This window comes from Anabrus simplex, chromosome 10, assembly GCF_040414725.1.
Source record: "Anabrus simplex isolate iqAnaSimp1 chromosome 10, ASM4041472v1, whole genome shotgun sequence".
NCBI lineage: Eukaryota > Metazoa > Arthropoda > Insecta > Orthoptera > Tettigoniidae > Anabrus > Anabrus simplex.
The window spans coordinates 96,152,215-96,167,202 of NC_090274.1; the positions used below are offsets into that span (position 1 = coordinate 96,152,215).

The 14,988-nt window shown below is 39.1% G+C and overlaps 1 protein-coding gene across 1 annotated transcript in view; it reads left to right on the plus strand.

The window, feature by feature from the left end:
* The first annotated feature begins 10,909 nt into the window (after positions 1-10,909).
* The window catches only part of LOC136881871 (zinc finger protein 665-like), a 54,161-nt gene continuing 50,082 nt past the window's right edge, over positions 10,910-14,988 (plus strand). The window contains exon 1 of the mRNA XM_068229356.1: positions 10,910-11,416. The gene's annotated coding sequence lies outside the window, so the exon portion shown is untranslated. The remainder of the gene's footprint in view (positions 11,417-14,988) is intronic.

Genomic DNA, 14,988 nt, shown 5'->3' on the forward strand with positions numbered 1-14,988 from the left:
TTTCAGCTGTGCTAGTACATATGATTTTCAAGTATTACCATGAAACCGCATTAGGGGGAAATCTAGGCATCTATAAAAGCAGAGAGAAGATAAGAGGGACGTTTATCTGGAAGAGTATGAATGGCGATATTAGGGAACTGGTTTAAGCATGTACGGTAAGTCAAGTTTGATTAGCAATCCCACCTTGTCTACCAGTTAAGGACTAACGTACTCACACCAAGCATCTCTCCCTATGGAGCGGTTGTACATGCATTACGTCGAAAAATTCCCTCAATATAAAGGGAGTGGGAATTAATTCATTGTTGTGTTTGTGGATGATTTCACACGGCTCTCATGGCTGTTTTCGACTAGGCTTGCCACTACTCAGTCCACTAGTGTATTTCTTGTCTCAGTGCTGTTTTGTCATTTGTTGGACCCGGTCAATATATTGTTCCTGATAACGCTACGCCGTTCCCCTCTAATTAATTTCGTATGTTCCCTTTCGATCTCTCTATCTCGCATGTCACGACGTCTGCGTACCACCCACAACCATCTCTAGCTGAGTGGGTTAATCATAATACTCGACCTGCCCTTATTACTTTCCACCACGAACATCACTCCCAAAGGGACACTTCCTTACACTGGTCATCATTAGCCTTTAACTCGGCCGTTCAATAGTCGCACAAGTTTATCCAATTTCTCTTATGTTTATGTTTGTCCCAAATACACCTGTGTCAAATTCGTAGTCGATCAACGAGCTTTTGCCACAGGCAATAGGTACAGATAATATCCGGGATTTATGGAGAAAAGCTAGAAATAATCTTAAGGCCTCTCATCAGAGAGTAAAAATGAGGTATGACCGTGGACAAAGACCCACCATTTAAAATAATTGGAGATCAGGTAATGGTTAAAAACTTTGTTCCCACGGGCAAGGTTGCCCCAAGATTTCATTGACCATGCATTAGCCTTGATTTCCTTACTCCTGTCAACCTTTTGGGGAGTAACGCGGTAAATGATAGGATTTTAGGGCTACACCTGTGTCAAGTAAAACCTGTGTGAAGGCATTTGCTTCTTTAGTATATGCCACCAAGTGATGATGTTGCTGATTTAATTATATTTCTTTCCTTAGCATCTTATTAGTTTAAGATTTATATAATCAAGTTAGAATAAGGAGACCTTCTGCCCCTGTTGGCTGTGCAATATTGTATGAATTTAAGTTACATCCTAACTTAAATTTCATTTTTTGTTTAAATCCTTTTTTGAAAACCTTCCCTTCAATGATTTCATCACCATTCTGCCAGTAAGGACCCTGCCTCCAAACCTGTGTCGAAACTCCGTGCACTATTAGTCCAAAGTTGCCAACCTTACGTGCACCACATGTGACACTGTCTGTGAGTAAGTTACTGTTGCCCCAAAAATCAATATTACAGTGCCATACTTCCACCTGAGGCCACGTCGTATCAATGAGCGAGAGATGCCGGCGCGGGGTATGGGCCCGCCTCGTTTCGGCCGAGATTCCGTCTAAACTGACTCCTTTGGGAGTATCATCCTTTGGAGTGGCTTGGATGCTGGACTCCAACCGCCCACCCTATCCTTGGCCCGAACAATGCTACTTGGTACTTTATGACCATCGCCTTGGTTGCTCCTCAAAATATACAGGAGGATGATATCTCAGGGTACCTTTGGGGTCCGGGCGACCCCATCCTGACATCGTCACCGGCGGCCGTTCTTGCCATCGGCTCTGGACGCAACACCCCGACCTTCTACTACTTCGCAAACACTATCTAAACTACTTTACTTCAACAACTAAACATGAAATGCCTCTCTATCAAGTGATGCTTTTATCAAAAATTATGTACGGCAAGATTCAAAATTTCAAAGCTGTTCATACCGTGGCAAAACCTCACGGGTACCGGGGGTGCACCTTCTCCGTCCAGTCAGACTGCGTGCCTTCTATAAGGCCATCTCTGTAATTGAACTTGAATTAATGTTATGCAGTACACTTGGATTTTCAACTATTAGATGTCTCTACCATCGGCCTAAGTGTCCTCCCTCCCGGGATTAAAGATAATTTTTGTATATTTTCTCTAGCCAAATACATTTTGTTTTGGGGTTTGTACAAGCATCCAGCCTATCTGTAAAGAGTCCTGGAACTTCCCCTCCAGATACTTTAAAAGCTGAGCGCTATAAGACCGTATTGTCATTGTCATGGTTCCAGTTCATTGTGTGCGGCCTATACTAAAGTGGTAGATGTCGCAAATCGACGTTCAGAAGGCCCAGCAACTCAAGGTAATTGTAGAATTTTCTTACCATATGAAAGGATTCAAAACTCTTTTATTTCATGAACATTACTAAACCTGGTTGTTTGAATGTAAAATTTTCGCAAGTCTAGGAATCTGTTTTATTTGCTACTGGGAAATATATCATGTAACGGGACAAGCGTGATTACCCTCTGTTGACTACCACTCAACTCGGTATGAGGTGAATAAAGTTTCTTATCCCATAAAATTATTAACAGAATTCGGTATTTAATGGTTATCATTTATTCTCCCCGGCTTAGCCTCTGTGTGTTGGGGCCATAAGCCCACTTAGGGTTTTGAGAGTTTTCTACAAGGAGCGCAGGTTTTTCGCCTCCATGGATTTTGTTCTTCCCCGATCGTTATTAACCTTTTCCTTTTTACACCATAGCCATTTACTATGGACACTCGTTGCCCCTGTTTATGTTTCCGGAAACAAATGGAAATAATTGAGCAGAAGTGACTGTAAATACCTCATTTGAAGATTGCCATTGTATAACCTTCTGCGCTATAAGAAAGTTATGCCTCTGAGTTTGGAGCTCATACTCTTAGGTTATGGAAGTTAATGGATCCTACCTGCTCTTATAAAATAGTGTAGCTCTTTCAGAGCTTATAATTCTCATCCCTCTTATATTATCGTCCTGATAATTCTCTCTACTTTTGTATCTGATTTTGGACTTTATGTCGTTGTTGTTTGGAACTAACTAGTTCATTTTTGTATTGTTATTGTTTTTTCTCATATTTTAAATAAGAGAACAAGAAGGAAGGAATACAGTTTCAAAATTTAGGGCATTATATTGTGCTTTTGTCAATTCCTTGTCCATCCATTCAGCCCAACACCTTCCTACACCTCTGTGCTGCACGGTATTTCCGGAATAATAATATTTGATGGTTCATGATGTAGGTTACTGCAGTCAAGTCCTAGTTCGTGAACCATGGGCAACAGCTGATTGGCCTAGTAAGTGGTCCTGAGTGTCGGGAGACCAGTTGCTATGGAACAGGTGTTGGTCCTCAGACATATAGTGTGTAATGGCCCTTCTTGCGCTCATGCGGCTAGGACTACACAATCCACCGGTGGTCCCTAACCCGTTAGAGGAAAGATCCTCACTTGGACTATGTGTAAGTAGGGTAACATTCTTCTTCATGGATTTACCAAGTTCAGTACGTTTTAAGCAAGCCTCGGACCGATAGGAGTAATGGATCCCCATTCTCATTCGACAGGCGATTTTCTCCTTGCAAACAACTTGACGAACGAAATGGAATTCGATGGGGAGCTATCAATATTTACGGGGTCTATGGAAGAAAGAAAGTAGAACTGGCTGAGTCAGAAAAGAGGATGCATCTGGATGTACTAGGGGTAAGTGATATTCGGGTAAGAAGAAATAACGATGAAGAGACAGGAGATTTTAAAGTGTACTTGATTTGCGTTAAAAAGGGAAGGACTGTTTGTCAGGAATACTATTGTACGCAATGAAGTTTCTGTTAGGCACGTAAATGAGCAAACTATGTGGGAAGATTTGGCAGTTGGAGGAATAAGGATGAGAATTACCTGAAGGTTTTCACCATGTGAGGGTGCATATGAGGTTGAAGTTGACACGTTTTATGAAACATTGAGTGAAATCGCAGTCAGGGTCAACAGCAAAGATAGCATAGTGCTAACGGGCGATACCAATGCGAGAGTTGGAAAGAGAACTGAAGTATTCGAAAGGGTGATTGCTAAATGGGGAGAAGAATGGACGCTAATGGGAAAGGGAAGCGTTTGCTGGACTTCTGTGCTAGTATGTGTTTGGCAGTTACGAATACATTCTTCAAGCATTAGACTATTAACCGCTACACGTGGGAGGCTAGGGGTTCCAAATTCATAAAGTAGACTATATATTAACCGACTTCAAATTCAGGAAGTCTGTTAGGAATGTACGAGTTTTTCTGGGATTTGTCGGTGATACAGACCACTATCTGATCTCTAGTGAAGTAAGTAGAAGTATCTCAAGGTTCTAGGACAGAGAAAGTGAAATCTGTCTGCAAACAAATAAGAGTAGAAAATCTCCAGGACGAGGAAATTAGGCAGAAGTACATGGATATTATTAGTGAGAAGTGTCGAACAGTGGACTGTGAGCAGGTTCAGGATATAGAAAGAGAATAGGTGGTATACAGGGATGTTGTAGTAGAAACAGCAAGGGAACGATTAGGAACAACTGGGAGTAAAGATGGGCAAAAGCGAACATCTTGGTGGAATAATGAAGTGACAGCAGCTTCTAAACGTAAAAAGAAGGCTTATCAGAAATGGCTCCAAGCAAGGGCCGATGCAGACATTGAATTGCCCGTAGAAGAATGAAGCAGGGCGAAAGAAATTGTTGTTGAATCCAAAAAGAAGTCGTGGGAAGATTTTGGTAATAACCTGGAAAGGCTATTTAAGGCATTAGGGAAACCTTTCTGGGTAGTAATAAATAATCTTAGGAAAGGAAGGTAAAATAAAATGAGCTGTGTTTTGGTTAATTCAGGTGAACTCATATTAGATCCCAGGGAACCACTGGGCAGGTGGAGGGAATATTCTGAAAATCGTCTCAACGTAAAAGGAAATCTTCCCGGTGGTGTCGTGAACAACCAAGCTCATGGTGAGGAAGAAAATGATGTTGGTGAAATTACGCTTGAGGAAGTGGAAAGGATGGTAAATAAACTTCATTGTCATAAAACAGCAGGGATAGGTGAAATTAGACCTGATATAGTGAAGTATAGTGGCAAGGCAGGGATGAAATTGCTTCATAGAATAGTAAGAATAGAACGGAGTGTTGGTGAGGTACCTTCAGATTTGACAATAGCAGTAATTGTACCTATCTATAAGCAAGGGAACAGGAAGGATTGCAACAACTATCGAGGTATCCCGTTGATTACTATAATAGGCAAAGTATTCACTGGCATCTTGGAAGGGAGGGTGCGTTCATTGGTTGAGAGGAAGTTGGTGAAAACCAGTGTGGTTACAGACCACAGAGGGGCTGTCAGGATCCGACTTTCAGTATGCGCCTGGTAATTGAAAAATATTGCGAGATGAATAGACAGTTGTGCTTACGTTTCGTAGATCTAGAGAAAGCATATGACGGGGTAAGGAGGGAAAAGATACTCACCATACTGAGGGGCTATGGAGTGATGGGTAGATTATTAAAACCAATCAAAGGCATTTATGATTACAATTGGTCTGCAGTGAGAACTGATGGTAGAATGAGTTTTTGGTTCAGGATACTTACAGGGGTTAGACGAGGCTGTAAACTTTCTCATTTGCTCTTCGTAATTTACGTGGATCATTTGCTGAAAGGTATAAATTGGCAGGGAGTGATTCAGGCAGGTGGAAATCTACAAAGCAGTCTGGCCTCTGCTGTCGTCTTCGTCTTAACGGCAGATTGTGCCAAAAACCTGCAGTCTAAAGTGTTGGAACTTGAAAATAGGTGCAATGAGGATGGTATGACAATTAGCCTCTCCAAACCTAAATTGATGTCAGTAGGTAAGAAACTCAACAGAATTGAATGTCAGATTTGTGATACAAAGCCGGAAGGGGTAGGTAATTTTATGTATTTTTGTTGTGTGTTCCCCCAGGATGGTAATATAGTAGGTAAGTGAGATTGAGTCAAGGTGTAGTAAAGCTAATGCAGTGAGCTGGCAGTTGCGATCAACAGTGTTCTGTGATAAGGAAGTCAGCTACCGGATGAATCTGTCTATTCATCGGTGTGTTTCCAGACCATCTTTGCTTTACGAGAGGATAGGATAGGAAGGGTGGGAGGCGGAGTGTTCATTCTGGTGAAAGAAGAATTTGTAAGCTACGAAAATGTTAAAGATGAGACACATGAAATTCTAGGTGTAAGGCTCATTTCTAAAGATAATAGGCAACTTGATATATTTGGAGTGTACAGATCGGGAAAGGGTAGCACTGACGCCGAATCGGAATTATTTGATAGGATAGTCAGCTATGTGGGAAACGACATGGAAAGAAATGTGATTGTAGCGGGAGATCTGAATTTGCCAGATGTCAATTGGGAAGGAAATGCGAACGACAGGAAGCATGACCAACATATGGCAAATAAGTTAATATGGGAAGGACAGCTGATTCAGAAAGTGATGGAACCAACCAGAGGGAAAAATATCCTGGATGTCGTGCTGATAAAACCAGATGAGCTCTATAGGGAAACTGAAGTAATAGATGGTATTAGTGATCATGAAGCTGTTTTTGTGGTAGTTAAAAATAAATGTGATAGAAAGGAAGGTCTTAAAAGTAGGACTGTTAGGCAGTACCATATGGCTGATAAAGCAGGCATGAGGCAGTTTCTAAAAAGTAACTATGATCGGTGGAAAACGGTAAATATAAATGTAAACAGACTCTGGGAAGGGTTTAAAGAAATTGTTGAGGAATGCGAAAACAGGTTCGTACCATTAAGGGTGGTAAGGAATCGTAAAGACCCACCTTATTATAATAGAGAAATAAAGAGACTAAGAAGGAGGTGCAGACTGGAAAGAAATAGAGTTAGAAATGGCTGTGGAAGTAAGGAGAAATTGAAGGAACTTACTAGAAAATTGAATCTAGCAAAGAAGGCAGCTAAGGTTAATATGATGGCAAGCATAATTGGCAGTCATACGAATTTTAGTGAAAAATGGAAAGGTATGTATAGGTATTTTAAGGCAGAGACAGGTTCCAAGAAGGACATTCCAGGAATGTAATTAATGAACAAGGGGAGTGTGTAGGTGAGGATCTTCGAAAGGCAGAAGTATTCAGTCAGCAGTATGTAAAGATTGTTGGTTACAAGGATAATGTCGAGATAGAGGAGGAGACTAAGGCCAAAGAAGTAATAAAATTTACATATGATAACTGTACCGGGCGGTACACCTCCACGCCGCTAATTTAAAATTTGCGCCACGTGAAACTCCTCTACTGGAGGAAGTCCGAACTTTATCTAATGAGTTAATTTGCAAGTGTCTCAAAAGATGCCACTACGTGGAAATTCTTGAGTTTTTGAACTGTGTCATTTTCGACGTATTTTTGTTTTGCTTGTAGTAAGAAGTGTGAACTTTCTCTTCTAGAGGACACTACTGAAGATCAACAATAGTGCACCCTAGTGCGAAGTGAAAGAACTATTTATTGGAGAAAATTTAATTTCAAAAGTTTGTTCTTTGCTAAATTTCTTTCTGTCATTGGTTAAGTTGGCAATATTAACCCTTGCTTTCCCCTTGTTTTGAATCTAGCCAATCCCGAATTTCTTGAATTCATTTTCCACCAATAATGTGTTTCTTCTTCATCTTGTGTAGGGGTTTCTCTTTATTCACCAATAAAGTGATTGTGGGCGGGTGTTTTCCTTCCTGAAACGCCTCGAACTTTCCGCGGGAGTTTATAAACTGCTGATTTTAGGGTCTCGGGGCCACTTCTGTTCCATCTTTTAGTGTGTAAAGTACATAGCAGGGGGCGGGAAGCGCCTCTTTCTTCACCAGCAGTTCAACACCAGGTAATGGCCTCTTAATAACTTCTTTTCTTGCTAGGTCGGCAGTTTAACTCTCGGGGCGGGTTCGAAGCGTTTCCACCATGTAACCTTTTCCTAAAATGTAACTACTCTTTACATCTATTCTCTTTTAAAGCTACATATTGGGATAGAGAGTGCTTAACCCTCTCGAGCTCCCACTCATATTGTTTTGAGGTGAACTTATTTTTCACAACCTATTCTTCCTTGATGTAATGTAAATTGTTCTTTTCGAAAGTCTCCTCTGTAGTATGGGATTAGCCCTTGCATTAGCGGCCTGGAGCCAGATTAGGTTTTAAAACAAAAATGTATAAGGAGTGCAGTTCGCCTCCTCTCAACTTGGTATTTTAGAAGCCATGTAATTATTCTTTTCTCTCTTAATAGGCCTCAGTAGGTTGGGTCTTTTACCCCTGTGTTTAGGTCCTTAGAGGACAGCTTGAAGGTCGAGTTTGGTGTGGCCTTTGATTGGCTTAAACTTTGAGAGCAGATTACTCTTTTTGGAACTTGATTTTTGTATGCCTCGGGGAGGCTTTTCTGCGTAAAGAGGAGCTAGTGCTCCAGGGCATGATTGGGGTCTTCTGCCCCTTTTGTTGAATTTTGTATATCGTAAGGTTGGGCTTCTAGCTCAAGAATCGTGTGTTTGGCTCTCGGAGCCCAAATTCTGTAATCTCTGTTATTGTACATTTCAATTGTGTTTTCGGCTACTAAGTACCTGTTCTATTTGTTATTACTTAATCTTGAAAAGAAAATATAACCTTGTTATATTTTACATTAACTTTAATTTCGTAGTTTGAGACCCGTTCACACCCGCACCTTCTTTCTCCTCTACCTACCACGATAAACACGGTAACAATAACAATGACATTTACAATAAGATACAAAAGTTAAAAACTAGAAAAGCGACTGGAATTGATCAGATTTCTGGGGATATACTAAAGACAATGGGTTGGGATATAGTACCATATCTGAAGTACTTATTTGATTATTGTTTGGTCGGAGGAGCTATACCAGATGAATGGAGAGTTGCTATAGTTGCCCCTGTGTATAAAGGAAAGGGTGATAGACATAAAGCTGAAAATTACAGGCCAGTAAGTTTGACATGCATTGTACGTAAGCTTTGGGAAGGCATTCTTTCTGATTATATTAGACATGTTTGTGAAATTAATAACTGGTTCGATAGAAGGCAATTCGGTTTTAGGAAAGGTTATTCCACTGAAGCTCAACTTGTAGGATTCCAGCAAGATATAGCAGATATCTTGGATTCTGGAGGTCAAATGGACTGTATCGCGATTGACCTGTCTAAAGCATTTGATAGGGTGGATCATGGGAGACTACTTGCAAAAATGAGTGCAATTGGACTAGACAAAAGAGTGACTGAATGGGTTGCTATATTTCTAGAAAATAGATCTCAGAGAATTAGAGTAGGTGAAGCTTTATCTGACCCTGTAATAAGTAAGAGGGGAATTCCTCAAGGCAGTATTATCGGACCTTTATGTTTTCTTATATATATAAAAATGATATGAGTAAAGGAGTGGAATCGGAGGTACCGTAAGCCTTTTTGCGGATGATGTTATTCTCTATAGAGTGGTAAATAAGTTACAAGATTGTGAGCAACTGCAACGTGACCTCGAAAATGTTGTGAGATGGACAGCAGGCAATGGTATGTTGATAAACGGGGTTAAAAGTCAGGTTGTGAGTTTTACAAGTAGGAAAAGTCCTCTCAGTTTTAATTACTGCGTTGATGGGGTGAAAGTTCCTTTTGGGGATCATTGTAAGTATCTAGGTTTAATATAAGGAAAGATCTTAATTGGGGTAATCACATAAATGGGATTGTAAATAAAAGGTACAGATCTCTGCACATGGTTATGAGGGTGTTTAGGGTTTGTGGTAAGGATGTAAAGGAGAGGGCATATAAGTCTCTGGTAAGACCCCAACTAGAGTATGGTTCCAGTGTATGGGACCCTCACCAGGATTACCTGATTCAAGAACTGGAAAAAATCCTAAGAAAAGCAGCTCGATTTGTTCTGGGCGATTTCCGACAAAAGAGTAGCGTTACAAAAATGTTGCAATGTTTGGGTTGGGAAGAATGGAGAGAAAGAAGAAGAGCTGCTCGACTAAGTGGTATGTTGCGGGCTGTCAGCGGAGAGATGGCGTGGAATGACATTAGTAGACGAATAAGTTTGAATGGCGTTTATAAAAGTAGGAAAGATCACAATATGAAGATAGAATTCAAGAGGACAAACTGGGGCAAATATTCATTTATAGGAAGGGGAGTTAGGGATTGGAATAACTTACCAAGAGAGATGTTCAATAAATTTCCAATTTCTTTGAAATCATGTAGGAAAAGGCTAGGAAAACAACAAATAGGGAATCTGCCACCTGGGCGACTGCCCTAAATGCAGATCAGTATTGATTGATTGATTGATTGATTGATTGATTGATTGATTGATTGATTGATTGATTGATTGATTGATTGAGAACGAAAGCTTGGTGGACTCAGGATATCGTATTCATTAGAAGTAAAATACATGAAAGTACCGGTAGCGAGAATTATTGCTTTTACAAACCAGTGGAACAATGGCAGGAGAGTTCACGGAACAAGCGGATAAAGGCTAATTTAGGAATGAACTCGATGGACGAAGCTGTACGAGTAAACCGTCTTTGGTGGTGGGGAATGTGCGATGAATGGAGGAGGATAGGTTAGCTAGGAGAATAATAGTCTCTATAACGGAGGGTAAGAGGAGTTGAGGGAGACCAAGATGATAATATTTTGACTCATTTTGTAACAACTTAAGGATAAGGGGTATGGAATTAAATGAGGCCACCTCACTAGTTGCAAATAGACGATTGTCGCGACGTGCCGTTTTGGTAAATTCACAGAGGCTTGCAGACTGATCACTTGAAGGGCATAACGGACTATAAAGGTAATGCATGTATATATGTATAAAAAACCGTACGATTTTATTTCCCTTAGTGTACGAAGAATTGGATCGTAAAGTTCAGTCAGTTGATCCTTCCTTCCATGACTGTCCACATATGTTGACTTATGGACTTGCATTCGTATTCTTTTTTTTTTTTTCACCCGGAGAGGTTCCTTCTCTCTTATACATCCTCTTTGAGCCAGAGCCAGACATAGCGGGATTTTGCACCCAGTGTAGCGTACTACAATATTGTAGACAATACGGATATGTTAAACTACAACTCTCCCCACAGTTGTGTATTTTGGTATATATGCGTGTTAACAGTGTGATTTATTACAACCACAGTTGTGTATTTTGGTATATATACGTGTTAACAGTGTGATTTATTACAAGTATTGGAACTGGGTGATATAACAAGCCCATTCACATTTCAAGCAGAAGCAGGAGAAGTGTTGCATACTCTTTAGTTGTCACTAGTAATACATCCTTTCCTAAATTCAGCCTGTTCTACTGACTGTTGGAAATCAAATTTGTTCTTCAAGAGTTTGTTTCAAGTGATTAAACTAAATTCAAACACCCGATTCTGTTTCGAAGTGGTTGGAATTTTGTTATATAAGGTGCGTAATTCACCAGCTTATATCGTTCACAGATTTACGGATTTTCTTCATTGAGGAATTGTGTTTTCTATCATTTTACACTGTTCACAACCTCTAACATATTGTCGGTAATGTTCAAGTTCAATCATTTACTTTTGCTAAATATATAGATCTCAATTGAGAATATTATAAGTTAATAATAATCTTTCTCAGTTCCAGCATTCTACTAATTTTTACTATTTAATGTTATTAATTTTATTAAATTTTATTTTTAATTAAGCGTTAAAAATGAGTACGTATATAACTAGCTTGCTTTTTAGAAAACTCCCAGCCTGTGCGTTGCAAGTGCCCGCAAGTTTTGTGTAGTAGCAATGTACCGTATATCTACATTTAGTGAAATGAGGATTTATTTTCTGAAGAGCTACGCAGATGAAGAAATGCGGATGGTAGTTTCAGAAAGATTTTGCAATATATAGTGTGTAATTTTAATTATTGTTTTGCTGTGTTATTTACCTCTGTTTGCAATTTTATAGTGACGCTGTGAATGTTGAATTTAGGGGACAATTCTGAAATGTTGAATGCTGCGACAAATGGCATTAGGGTTCGAAATCTTCAGAGGTTTCCATTTAGGATATCTGTATCTTGTTATATAGGTGTTGTTATGGAGATTCTTCTGTATCACATCATTATGCCACAGCAGCTGTATGCGGTATTTATTCGTGATGATTTAGGTAACAGTTGCCTGCCTCCCTGATTTATTTGTGTGTAAATATTTTTAGGGGCGAATGGCGGTGAGTTTGCATGGGGTCGACTCCTTGGATCTGCAGCCCTGGAAAGCGTTTCCGTGGTTTCGCCATTTTATCATTAATTAACCTTGCGTACCTAATCCTATCCCTTTACTTTGGAGTTGTTAGTGCAACATTAAACTGCTAGCAGGAATGAAGAACAATCTTCTGGAATAAATTCTGGCTGTGGAAACTGTAAAAGGCAGTTGCTTGGAAGTAAAGCCGAAAATATATTAATAGAATAAACTGTGATGGCCAGAACAAGTAAACATGGCACATTTCAGAATTGTCCCCTACATTGAAATATACAAAATACAATTGAGCATAGTTTCCTGAATATATATGTGTTTACATAAAAATCAGTTCCCTGGCAATGTGTAATTATCGACTCAATTAGCCATAGAAACGAAGTTTATATTACCTGTAGGAGAAATTGTAGTATTCATTGTTAGTGCAGTATGTTTACATTTACAGTAAAATCTCACAAAGTGACTAATGAAAACTGCTGTCGGGTGAAATGAACTTTATATTACCTGTAGGAGAAATTGTAGTGTTCATTGTTAGTGCAGTATGTTTACATTTACAGTAAAATATCACAAAGTGACTAATGAAAACTGCTATCGGGTGAAATGAATTCTCTGAGGCACTACTCGAGGTATTCAACATAGACAATTTTCGTACCACGTGGGGAATAATAAACCGTTGTTGGTTTCAAGGATAATGTCCAGATAGGGGAGGAGACTAATGCCAAATAAGTATTAAAATTTACATATCAAAACAGTGACATTTACAATAAGATACAAAGTTGAAAACTAGAAAAGCGGCTGGAATTGATAATATTTCTGTGGATATACTAAAGATTATGGGTTGGGATTAGTACCATATCTGAAGTACTTATTTGATTATTGTTCGGTTGAAGGAGCTATACCAAATGAATGGAGAGTTGCTATAGTAGCCCCTGGGTATAAAGGAAAGAGTTGTAGACATAAAGCTGAAAATTACAGGCCAGTAAGTTTCACATGCATTGTTTGTAAGCTATGGGAAGGCATTCTTTCTGATTATATTAGATATGTTTGCGAAATAAATAACTGGTTCGATAGAAGGCAGTTCGGTTTTAGGTAAAGTTATTCCACTGAAGCTCAACTTGTAGGATTCTATTGGATTCAGAATGTCAGATGGACTGTATCGTGATTGACCTGTCTAAAGCATTTGATAGGGTGGATCATGGGAGACTACTGGCAAAAATGAGTGGAGTTCAATTAGACAAAACAGTGACTGAATTGGTTGCTATATTTCTAGTAAATAGATCTCAGAGAATTAGAGTAGGCAAAGCTTTATCTGCCCCTGTAATAACTAAGAGGGGAATTCCTCAATTCAGTATTATTGGACCTTTATGTTTTCTTATACATATATAAATGATATGAGTAAAGGAGTGGAATCAGAGGTAAGGCTTTTTGCGGATGATGTTATTCTCTATAGAGTGATAAATAAGTTACAAGATTGTGAGCAACAGCAACGTGACCTCAAAAATATTGTGAGATGGACAGCAGGCAATGGTATGTTGATAAACGGGGTTAAAAGTCAGGTTGTGAGTTTTACAAGTAGGAAAAGTCCTCTCAGTTTTAATTACTGCATTGATGGGGTGAAAGTTCCTTTTGGGGATCATTGTAAGTATCTAGGTTTAATATAAGGAAAGATCTTAATTGGGGTAATCACATAAATGGGATTGTAAATAAAGGGTACAGATCTCTGCACATGGTTATGAGGGTGTTTAGGGGTTGTGGTAAGGATGTAAAGGAGAGGGCATATAAATCTCTGGTTAAACCCCAACTAGAGTATGGTTCGAGTGTATGGGACCCTCACCAGGATTACCTGATTCAAGAGCTGCAAAAAATCCAAGGAAAAGCAGCTCAATTTGTTCTGGGTGATTTCCGACAAAAGATTACCCTTAAAAAAGTGCTGCAAAGTTTGGGCTGGGAAGAATTGGGAGAAGACGAGCTATTCTACTAAGTGGTATGTCACTTAGTTTACAAAAGGAGTCTATTCATTACAATTAATACCACGCTTTGTAGTTAAATAAACATAGAAATTCTAAATTTTAAGGGGACACGTTTTGCCCTTCCTTTATTGGACATCATCAGCCTTATTTAATCTTAAAACAAACATTATTTAGAGGACATTGACATTTATGATTTATAAAAATTGAACTGGGTTTTTTAAGGTCAAAGACACTAAGGAATAGTAGGTATAAAGTATGATGTTGTGACATGACATATACAACACATGCTAAAATCATTGTAAACAATTTTAAAATCTTATCCAAAAGAATATCATATAAAATTCTAAAAACAACTCTTGTCTGGCACTGAAGTGGATCATCTTCGTAAGAAAATTCGAGCATATGTTAGCTTGAGGCAGAGGTCAATACTAGTCTTCAATAAAGTAGATTGGTTGAAATGTTGAGGTTGGATTTTGTATCGTTTTGCAAACAGCAGCTAAAGAATATTGGCCGGGAGAAAAGGCAAATGTTTCAAATTACCTTATTAAGTTGGTTGATCCATAAATTATCGTAATATAACCAATGCAAAAAAGATGTTGATGTGCTGGTTGAAGCTGCTTTTAAGACGAGTATATCTGGTATTTGACAGGTATGCTTGACTGTCTCGTGAAAGTGTAGTCCCTCTAGAAGATGTAGAGCATCGTGGAAAAGGATATGGTTTTACTGTAATGGAACAAGAAAAAAGAAGAAGAGTGTTTAAATCATATGTTAATATCCAAGAGTTATGTATTATGTAAAACGGGTACTTACTCATTTGCCGTAACTATGTATATCTTAGTGTATTAACATCATTGTTCTGCCTGGAATTCCTACTCCTCGTGTTGTATCGATGCGGTAGAGGAGGAGGGGAATATTG